Below are 11045 nucleotides of genomic sequence, written 5' to 3'. Positions count from 1 at the left end.
TGATCAGGTTGTCAAAATCACTGTCTGTTTACTTTTTGGGCAGGAAGAGGTTGTGTACAAATTTCAGTGTAAAGATAGATCTACGAACATGCTTGACTAAACATGGGCCAGTGTGTTATTTTCTTGTTTGACCACTCAACATTAAGCAAACACAATTGCATAACGTGCAATGAAAAAAAAAAACAGGGTAGTCTTGTAGTATCATTGACTACACATGTACAGTACACTAGGCCTACAGGCTGTTAAAATCTGTCGGACACAGTCTATTTACTTTTTGGTCTGGGAGGGTATGGATTAGGATGTTGTTTTTTTCTAGAGTTCATTATGCTAATGCTTTTAGATCTATAATTTGTCAATTTAGACATAGATCTCAATAATAAGTCTTAAGACTAGAATCTATTATATGTCTCTGCTTCATCAAAGGTTTAAGCTATAAAAAGGTTGTACTTGATGTTCCTGCAGTTAATAAATTATTGTTTGCAGAAAATGAATTGACTAAAACTACTAAATATTGACCTAACTTGCTAATCAGATTCCCACTATAAACAGAAATTAAACACCAGAACATGATTTTAGAAAAAACTCGGAACAACTCTATTCATAATATTGCAATAAAAGCTTTTGGTAAACAAATGTTTAGCAACATTTAATACTACTGCTAGTTTCAAGTGCAGATATTGACTCACGGGTAACTTCTACTTTACCCTCTTCAAATGCAGACTAACAAAATAGCTGTTAACTGCATCACTCTTTGATAATCAAAGGTTGTTGATATCACATGACCAGAAAACTGGGATGTGCTTTTCAACCGCTACTACATGTTGAAAAGTTTTACAAATTTTAATTAAACATTTTAGTTTGTAACTAAAAAAAATAATTAAACTACGATTTTAACTAAACTATTTTTTTCTAGTTAAACTTTGGCCTTAATTAATTTGTTTTAGTTAAACTAAAAGTTTCTAGCTTTTTAATTAACTCTTGCACAGTGATATATAATGTCTGATTAGATTTAAGTAGTTCAAGATATAGATAGATCTAGATCTAATGAGACTAATAAAAGTCCAACTACAAGTCTAGATTTATCTAGAGTTCTAATCTAGTTTCTTGATCAAGAAAATATCATCTAATGAGTGATTTATAGTAGATAAATCTTTACTAGGAATTACTAGTGTCTAGAAAATCTAGGTTTAGTCCTAGATTTTAGTGATAATGAATGATACATTATTTAAAGAATATAATAAATATAATTAATTCTACATTATTTTAAAAAATTCAGCAACATCTTTTTAAAGTCGCTGCAACAGGCCAGTTTAAAAAACGCTGGTGGACAAAATTTCCTAAAATGTTTTCAAAGTCTGTTCCCATCACTGATTGAAGTTAATGTTAAACTATTGGTAGAGTTAGTGAGACAAAAAATTCAAGTTCAAAAATGGAGGCATGTGTTTGTGCGTGCTAAATAAAAACTTGAATGTAATAGCCACTAACTATCAGAAAAAAATTTTTATTCTTCTTCTTGAAACTGTCAGTTAGAGTTGAGCCTTCGGCTATTTGGAACTCTAGGCCAGCAAAAGTGAACAAGAGCTCTCTCTCACTGGCCTGAATGAGAACAGTGTACACTGTTCTGTCTGGCGGGTGGGTCAGACTCACGGCAAGAGGCCGCGTACACTAAGACCCCCCCCCCCCCCCCATTTTCCTTTTCTATACCAGGCTAACCATGCGGGACACGCCATTTATGTAACAGCCCCTTGAGGAACAGTGCCTGGATTGTGACAAGGTTGTGGGAGCTTTTTTACAACTCTGCGCAATGCAAGAGGATGCTCTCGCACCCCCTTAGGCACCCCCACGGGAGTCTTGTTTTGCTACCCTTTAACCTCGTTTCCTCCTACGATCGTTTCCACCCGGGCACCACTATGAGGCAGGGTATCATGCCCGGGAAAAAAATTTGTATCAAATGATGATTAATTTATATGTCAAGATTTTTTAACCACTTATTAATCTGCGTGTCATGTGTTTATCACAAATACCATCTTTATTTTCCAACAAAGGAACCTAGGCCTTCTGAAAATCCTATTTTGAAAATTGTTTGATTTGGATTCATGTCAAAATATTTCAAAGATCCATTTTGTATAATTGAAATAGTAATTGTGAAATTCAACTTGATATAGCCTAGATTTTAGTCCTACTCATAATATTCTGTATGTATAAATGATTATTTTTTCAATGAGGTTTATAGGCATATTAGTCAAATATTGGATATGTAGCATTAAACAATATAAAATTTGTTTATAGTAGGGGTGCACTGGATAGTACTTTTTTATATCCGGCCGGAGCCGAATACCTAAGTGTCTTGTAAATAGCTTGTATTGCTGAGCATTTTACGAAACTGTTAATAACATACCTATATTTGTTTGTTTTTTTCTCCTTTTATATACCTTATTGTTTTAAACTCTGTTACTGATTGATTTATAAAAGATTAACAGTATAAACAAAAATTAATCTGTGTAGCATGAGCGTGTCTGTATGTATGTACAAGGCCACCAACTATAAAGGCTGTGTGTTGGAGGGTCAATGTAAAATATGTTAGTAAATATTTAACTAGTTACTAATGTAAATCTCTCATCTGGCTTGTATGGTGGTTGGATGTATGTGTTCAAGAATTTCTGACCAACAACTGGTCATCAGACTTGTAATTTTAAGTCCAAAGACTGCTTCTGGATTCAAGGGCATAATACTGATAGCTGTTAGTTAATAGTTGGAATCTGAAGCGTTGTAGGTCATATATTTATTAATCCATTTGCGGCAAACGATATTTTATTAACAGCAGGAACATCTATTATACCTACTCATAGCCAGAGCCTTAAATGTTGCGAAACATAGATTTAATTGTAGTCTGTAGGCCTTTTATTGATATCTATGTTTAGATCTACTGTTATATAGATCTAAGAGAATTAGGAAAACCAAAAAAACAAAAACATATTTGTTTTATTTTATTGTGCAACGAACGTTTGTTCAGCGCCCTAAATGACATTTCTCTCCAAGTAAACAAACTTAGTCTCATCATCTAGTTACCTCTAGACAGTGTCAATATTTCTCAACAATCTGCGTTAATCCATTCTGGCTTAAGAATGGTCAATGTCTATTAATACATTGTCATGGATTAAACAAATAAGAAGTTGAGCGTGTTGAGTCTCTTGAGCCCTCCCTTTAAAGATACCCCTGGTCAGTGTCTGTTTGGCTTGTAGTCCAGCCTCCTAATTGAGACTTAAAGTAAACAAACTTATTGTCCCGGCCAAAAGTATAAAAGGTGTGGCATGTGGTCCAGACCCTTGATTGACAACCTATCTCATAATAAACAAACTCATACCAGATTAACCTTATAAAGATTTGGCTTGTAGTCCCGCCCCTAATAAAAATTCTTCTCCAAGTAAACAAACTCAGTTCCCTCATAAGATGTGACCTCTGGAAAGTGTCAACACGTTGACATCTGGCTTGATGTGGTAAGCTGCCTATCTGTGAACTCAATGTTATGGACTATACAAACAAAAAGAGGTGGGGGTTGCTCATCTCTACCTCTGGAGATATACCCGCACATCTAGACAGATTATCAGCGTGGCGTAGTTAAGGAATATTACATGTTTACTAGACCACTCAAAAGTCAAGACAAGCTTTTAAAATGTGCATGACATCGTTGCTATGTATGTAATGCGAATTTATAATGTAAAGTCTTATTTCTATTTAGATTAACACGCCTTGTCTTTGTACTAAAAAAATATTTGGTGCATATTCATAGTTTTTAGTTTTAAAAACAGATTTTTTTATTTGAAACAAAAAAGTTAATGTATTTCAGAACTGACATTATTGAATCATGTCCACTTTATGAGTATTGGTTTATTTTTATTAACATGGAGATTTAGTTTAAACTTCTTGTTGGACATCGTTTATCAGCATCGACTACCTTTATATTGTTTGCCTTTCGCCTGTGTTGTTTCGATATTTAAGTGTTACCTCCGTTTGGCGTATCTGGAAAACACTTAGCACGGAGGCGCATAACAATATTCATAGAAATACAGGTGTAGCTTTTACTATCCGGTAGTGATATCCAACCGGAGCCGGATAGTGAAAAAGTGCAGAATATTCAGCAGAAGCCAGAGCCGGAGCAACTATCCGGTGCACCCCTAGTTTATAGGCATATACATCAAATAATATTCTATCTGCATGATGACTGGGTTAAGTTTAGGGATTTGGTTAGGTGAACCCCATGACAAAAGTCAAGGAACAGATGATATATAATATATACAGTTAAGCATTCTGTATTTAAAAGATCTCTAACATAAAAAGTTACTCACTAAAACAACTTAAATTTCCTTACTAAGTCATTGCAGTGTGTTAAATTAGTCTTTCTGATTTCATGATTAGCCATGTAAGCTGTCCATTTCACACACAGAAAATGATTTTTTAAATATATTTAGTTACTTAACTTTATTTTTGATATTAATACAATAAACATTCTTTTATTTTACAGGTCTTATATTTTTGTGGAAATAAATTTTACTAGTGGAGTTTTTGTAGCTGCCAGAGTGGATCAAGGTGGATGTGATATCTATTTATAAACATGTATACCAGTATATTGTAATCAGTGATTTTCATTTTTTGGTAACAGTTTGTTTCCATTTAGATTGCAGTCTTTCTTATGTGAAAACAAGATGTCTGCATAATCTTAGAGGACATTTTTAAACTCATTTAAATTTATTAGATGAAATATTTATAAAACATACAATGTAAATTGTTTTGTAAAATGATTATACATTTGAGTTCATAAAAATGTGTAATTTTTTAATGGCATCATGTTTCTGCTTATCTGTATCTGATACTGATGATGTGTTTTCTAAATCTATTACTGCTTCACCATTGAGGAAAAACTGCACATGTTTAAACCCATATCTGAAGTAACTTTCCAGAAAAAAAAAGATGTATGTTGGACTGTGTCCAAAATTTCAAATCATTTCCTTCAAAATGTTATCAATTTCCTCCATAACTTCATAACATTATTGAATTTTTTCCTTCAGAACACAATTGTAAATTATCTTTTTTTTTTTTGTTAAACCACAATGAGAGTCTAATAACTAATAGTCTAGCAAACAATTACTTATAATTTGCCTTATTATTATACAATATTAAGATTTACTTCTGCAGGGATGAAAAACTTTTTTTTAAATACAATAGACATGTATAATAATAAAGTACATTCACACCTGACTCACTCATAATTTACATGTGAAAAGTTTATATCAGATTGTTTCTATTTAATGATTTGATTGCCATCAGTGTCTTGTATCTCTTTTGTGATGGTAAAGTCACAAAATGTAGGAAACCCCACTGTGTTTGGTCCAGTATGTGGGTTATTATATGTAAGTCTATTGTATTTTCTATATTATTTTACAAATGTAAAAAAAATAAAAAGAAATTGTTACACTGTTGATGTTTTTAAACTAACATTTTTATTTATTTATGCTTACATATCTGTTGTGTTTTAGTTTGTTCATAAATATAGATTCTTAAATTAAATTGTTTGTTTCCGCACTTATAAACCATGATCATCTGTAAGCCTATCTTGACTCTTTTTTTTTTTTTAAGTTCCAGAAAACATTTATATTTTTTTTCTTGAAACCACTCTATGGAAGCCTCAATTTTAATTATATTAACTTTCATCATAAACATTGGATAGCTGCCTGGTTGTAATGTAGCGGTTTGCTACCATCTCAAGAAGAGCTTTTCCATGAAACATGCCTTTCCAAAACACTCACTATTCTTAAAGATAACCTTCACCCATTAAACCACTGTTACATAAGATCTGAATGAAGTGGTTGTCTCCTTTCCATTAGAACTAAAACAGAAAGATTTTAAAACTCCTTCATCTCACTGTCAGTCAGAGTGTTACAAGATCATCTATCATCATCGAGAAGTTCATAGAAGTCTAATTCATAAAGTGCTGGTTGTGAGTGTGTCTGTGTTTTGTGTGTGAATGTTGTTCGTATTTGCATCTATAATGTTATTGTTACAGTAGTTGTGCTGAGGTTGTCAATTGTTGTCAAACTGAATATCCATTTTCTGGACTGTCGATCAGAATTCTCAATGGTCCAGAGTTCATACTCTGGCAGTCTGCCCAATGACATCCCCGTCATCTTGCAGGAGGTTTGTACGTGGAATTATGTTATCCTGAAGGTACATCTGAAACATGTAAAGCAAACATTTCTTTAGTCTGGCACACAACTTGCACAAGCTTGGACATATGTCGAATACCAGAATAGTTTACTCTAAAGAAAAGTGTAAATATTTGAAATCCATAAATCTATATATGAAAGTCAAAACATGGACTCGCTCTTCTGTGATTCTCCTATTTAAAGATAATTTAAAATTTTACCCAGTTTTTCATTACCTCTTCCTTGGAATAAGTGATCACTTTTTGCAATCCATTTCTTTACTAGAACTGATTTGGTACTCTTTCCTAAATGTTTTTTTTTTTATTTCTGCACATAAATTTGTAAAATGTAAAATGCAACTTTTTATTCAACACAATATTTTTATTTTTTGAAAAAAACTGAATATCACACTATAGCTTTTAGCCTTTATATGAGCCAATGCATGGACTAGATTGAGAATGGTAATGCCTTTTGGCAATGGTGAGTGACTACAAATTGAAAGATGTCGTAATGAACTTAAAACAGTTTACAGCCATTAAAAGAACAATAAATACAATAATATTTTTAATTACAATTTGACTAAGCCAAACTTAAAATACACTCAAAAGTACATTCAGCTTAATGTCCATGTTAACATTTCGGAGAAGAAAACAACAAATCTGTTTCATTATGTTATTAGTAGAGTTGGATCATGAGTTCTCCGTAATGAAGAACATCCTGTTAAAGGGAAAGAATCAAACTAAGGATCTATAGTAATAAGGCTTGTCTTCGAGTCCGAAGATTGATGAGGAATACAGTATTTCCTGTTGCTTCGCAGCACCAGCTATGACCTATATATTTTGCCACTTGCAGCACAGCATTACCATTGTTCATCTATTGTGGTTAACAAAATGCTTCTCATTCATGATCAAAGATGTCTACAAAACATCATCATGTACCGGTTAACAAAATGCTTCTCATTCGTGATCAAAGATGTCTATAAAACATCATCGTCATGTACTGGTACTGAGCACGAATCCCTCTTAGTTCACACACACATAAAATCTCAATGTGTTCGCAAAGTTTAAGTATATTCTCATTTTGAATGTAGCCTTCACTAATATGGATGCAAAAGACGAGTTTATCTGGATCATTAAATTAGTCATGGCCTACGGAAGCATATACCTTATTAAATTCGCTCTATTCTACGTTTCTTGTTGCAGCTGTTGTCCTTCTTTCACAGCAAGACAATTCCGACTACAAGAAATCGATTTTAAGCTACGTTTTCCCAGTCCGATATTAGTTCCACATTCTTGGATAGAAATCTTGAGTGTAATTTCATAGCGTTTTTAATGATCCCCTTGTGTCTTCCTCTGCAGTCAATCGGCCATACGCTTAAGGCAATCCTTTTATTTTGGGTGAGCAGAAAGGTCGGCCTAACATATGTTCACCCCCCCCCTCTCCAATCCCAAGAAACCATTTTAAGATCAGCTTAGAGCCAGCAAGCTTTAATTGACATAGAAAACACCTGGCAGAAGCGTCTTCAGAACGAGACTTCGAGACTTGTTACAAAGGCTGCGAGATACACTATTGAGACAAAATATATTATATTATATTATACAGTCGATACTTCAAAAAAGAAGATGATTACGTCCTACGCGTCATGCATATTAAACAATGACCTAAATCTCTTCTAAGAAACGTACTGGTTTTTCCTGGCTAGCTCAGGCAACCCATTCCAAGCACTAATAGCACTAGGAAAGAAGGAGCATTTGTACTCATTTGTCCTAGCATACGGAACGAAGAATGTGCCTTTATCTTTGTTTCTTTTTGAGTATTTTATTAAATTTTGTTTTTGTATTTGAAAATTATGGATAAAAAGTGTTTTATGTATAATTGCTACTTTACTTTTGAGTCTTCTATCCTGAAGGTTAATGAGGAATGCAGTATTTCCCGTAGCTACGCCTCCTCAGCTGCGACCTACATGTTTTGTCACATCTAGCGCAGGCGTAAACATTGTCCGCCGCTGGTCTATTTAGATTTTCATTTCGCTGTCTACAACAGTCCTCGGCAGCAGATTTTCTTATGGTCTCAAATGTGTATCCCGAGGCCTTTGTAAGTGACCTCCACCTGTCTCGTTCTGAAGCCGCCTCCAACCAGATGCCAGTAGGCGACTTTTAGAGGTATCCTATCGACTCTGTTGCGGCTAGTAATTAGTTAGCTATTTATCTAAAATACTGTATTGCCTCTAATATATTAGGCTATCAATTAAGTCTAATATTTAAGTTCAACACTAATGTTTAAGATGCAACTCAATTTTATTGACATGAAAACAAGAAGATGAAAAAAACAACACACTAACAGGAGACTGTAATACACAATTATAGGCCTAACATACTTGAGAAAAACACGTCAACACACTAATAAGGCTTGTCTTCGAAGATTAGTGAGGAATGCAGTATTTCCCATGGATGCGCACCCCTAGCTGTGACCTACATACCCTGCCACACACAGGGCAAGAATAACCATTGTCCTCAGGTGGTCGAATTAGATTTTCTTTTCGCCGTCTGCGTCTGTCCTCGGCAGCAGATTTTCTTTGGTCTCAAATGTGTATGCCGCGGCCTTTGTAAGTGACCCCCAGCTGTCTCGATCTGTTCGAACGCGAAAACACTGAACAGTAGAATAAGGGAGACTACAAGAAAACAAACACACAGCGTACACAAATACACATATCAATGTAACAGCCTCCTTTATAACAATAATAATGTTATATTATTACAAGCAGGGCGGACTGGCTATATGGGCATTTGGGGAAATGCCCGGTGGGCCGGTACTCAAAGGGGCTTAAAGCAGGCATATCAAACACGGCGTTCGGCGACACTTTGCATGCAGCCCGCTTGGTCAGCTCAAAAATTATCAAAATAATATTAGTCTATTACGCTGGAAAATAAGAGATAACAAGCTACTTGAATTGAAACAAGTATTTGTTAAGCTGAACAACGAGAATGAGTCTGCAGTGAAAGCAAGCTACATTTTGTCAAACTTAATTGCAAGCCATAGCAAATCATTATATAGTGAATGTGAGTTTATGAAGGAGTGTGTCGTTAAAGCTGAGATTTTTTGCACTGCGTGAAGAAAATGTATCTGAACATGAAAGGTGAACCTGTTGAACATTTCCAAACTGACGAATGGATTCAGGATTTTTGCATTTATAGTTGATCTCAATGCTCACCTGCAAGACTTGAATTTGAAACTTCAAAGTAAAGACAAAATTGTCACTACTGCATGTGATCATGTCAAATGCTCTCAAGCAAAATTACGACTATGGATAAATCAAATATGAATAGAAAATCTTGTTTACGTCTCAACGTGTCCGGAACTAAAAATATTAAATACGGCTACAACATTTGGTAAATATGTCCTACACCTGGAATCATTAGTAGATACTTTTCAATGACCGTTTTCTTGACTTCGTTTCATACGAGCAAGAATTTTCGTTGTTTGTATCTCCATTTTTATTTGCTTCTGAAAAGGCTGCTATAATGTGCAACTAGAGCTGATGGAAAAGCAGTCTGGATCTTTGTTGAAAGCAAAGTAGATAGAAGTGGCTGTGCCAAAATTTTTACAGTTATTTACCTGTAAAGAAAGTTAAATTGCGGAAATTTGCAGCCCGAATTCTTGCTTTGTTTGGAAGCAGTGATCTCTGTGAGCAGTTCTTTTCCATAATGAAAGCTACAAAAACACCTTCCCGTTCGAGATTATCTGATCAAAATTTGTCATCTGTGATGAAAGTGTCAGTGGCAAACAAGCTTCAATCAGACATTTATAAACTTGTATCCCAGAAAGAATGTTAAGCATCAGGACAAAGAAAATAACGCGTAATCATTGTAATTTATAATTACCAAAATAGTAGGCTACTACAAATTTAGCTAACTATGGGACAGGTATATTATGCTATTAAATAATGTATTCTATTGTATTGTTTATCATCATCATCACTACTTTGAGTTCCTCATGGAACATAGGGCCTCGACAAAAACACGCCACTCTCCACGGTCTCTTGCTAGTTTTTTTTATGGTTTCCCAACTCTTCCCGGTCTTCTCTACTTCTTCAAGTACACTGATGCGCCATGTTCTTTTTGGTCTTCCTCTGCATCTTGTTCCCTGGTGGTTCCACTCTAAGGCCTGCCTAGCGCTGTTGCTGTTATCTTTTCTAAGGGTCTGACAAATCCATCTCCACTTCCTCTCTATTGTTTATAATTTACATAAAACTAGTAGGTTGTTTTGCAACTGATTTTTGGCTGCGGCCCCTTAGGTCATAGTAAGTTTTTTATGTGGCCCATACACCTTAATGAGTTTGACATGCCTGGCCTAAATGGTCTCATGAATGCCACTATGGCACGCATAAAATTTTTAAAGGTTTTATAATATTCTCTTATATAAGGGGCTATATGAGCATCAAGTTAAATACATCTTTTACAGACTACAGTGTAATACTCATTTAATCTCACACATGTTCAAAAATAATGTAATAGCCTACATACGTAGACAGTGCTATTAGTAGGCTTCATTCTTTAGGACGATTCAAAAGCAACATAAGTCCTATATTTCTTTTAAAGATATAGAGTATTATAGAGCATGCATACATTTATCAATACGTCATTAAAAAAACCCAATGATTTTGAGAACAGATAGGCATATAATTGGAGACCCATCAAATGATATACAATTTACGAAATGTACTGTTTAGAAATGCCTGGACCGATTTTGACATCCAATCGCCCTTGATTACAAGTACAAGTTCTTCTTCCCTAGTGCCATTAGAGTCTGGAATGGGTTGCCTGGATCAGCCCCTTATTAACATGC

General features: G+C 34.6%; 1 long non-coding RNA gene across 1 annotated transcript; it reads left to right on the top strand.

Moving 5' to 3' along the window:
- The first annotated feature begins 2035 nt into the window (after window positions 1-2035).
- Window positions 2036-5477, top strand: LOC129923945 (uncharacterized). Its single transcript, XR_008775900.1, has 2 exons — window positions 2036-3695; window positions 4523-5477. It is a non-coding gene; the product is annotated as an uncharacterized LOC129923945 (long non-coding RNA).
- The last annotated feature ends 5568 nt before the right edge of the window (window positions 5478-11045 follow it).

This window comes from Biomphalaria glabrata, chromosome 18, assembly GCF_947242115.1.
Source record: "Biomphalaria glabrata chromosome 18, xgBioGlab47.1, whole genome shotgun sequence".
In the NCBI taxonomy this organism is placed as follows: Eukaryota; Metazoa; Mollusca; class Gastropoda; family Planorbidae; genus Biomphalaria; species Biomphalaria glabrata.
The sequence above is the reverse complement of the archived record's forward strand: the minus strand, read 5'-3'. Positions and strand labels throughout refer to the sequence as shown.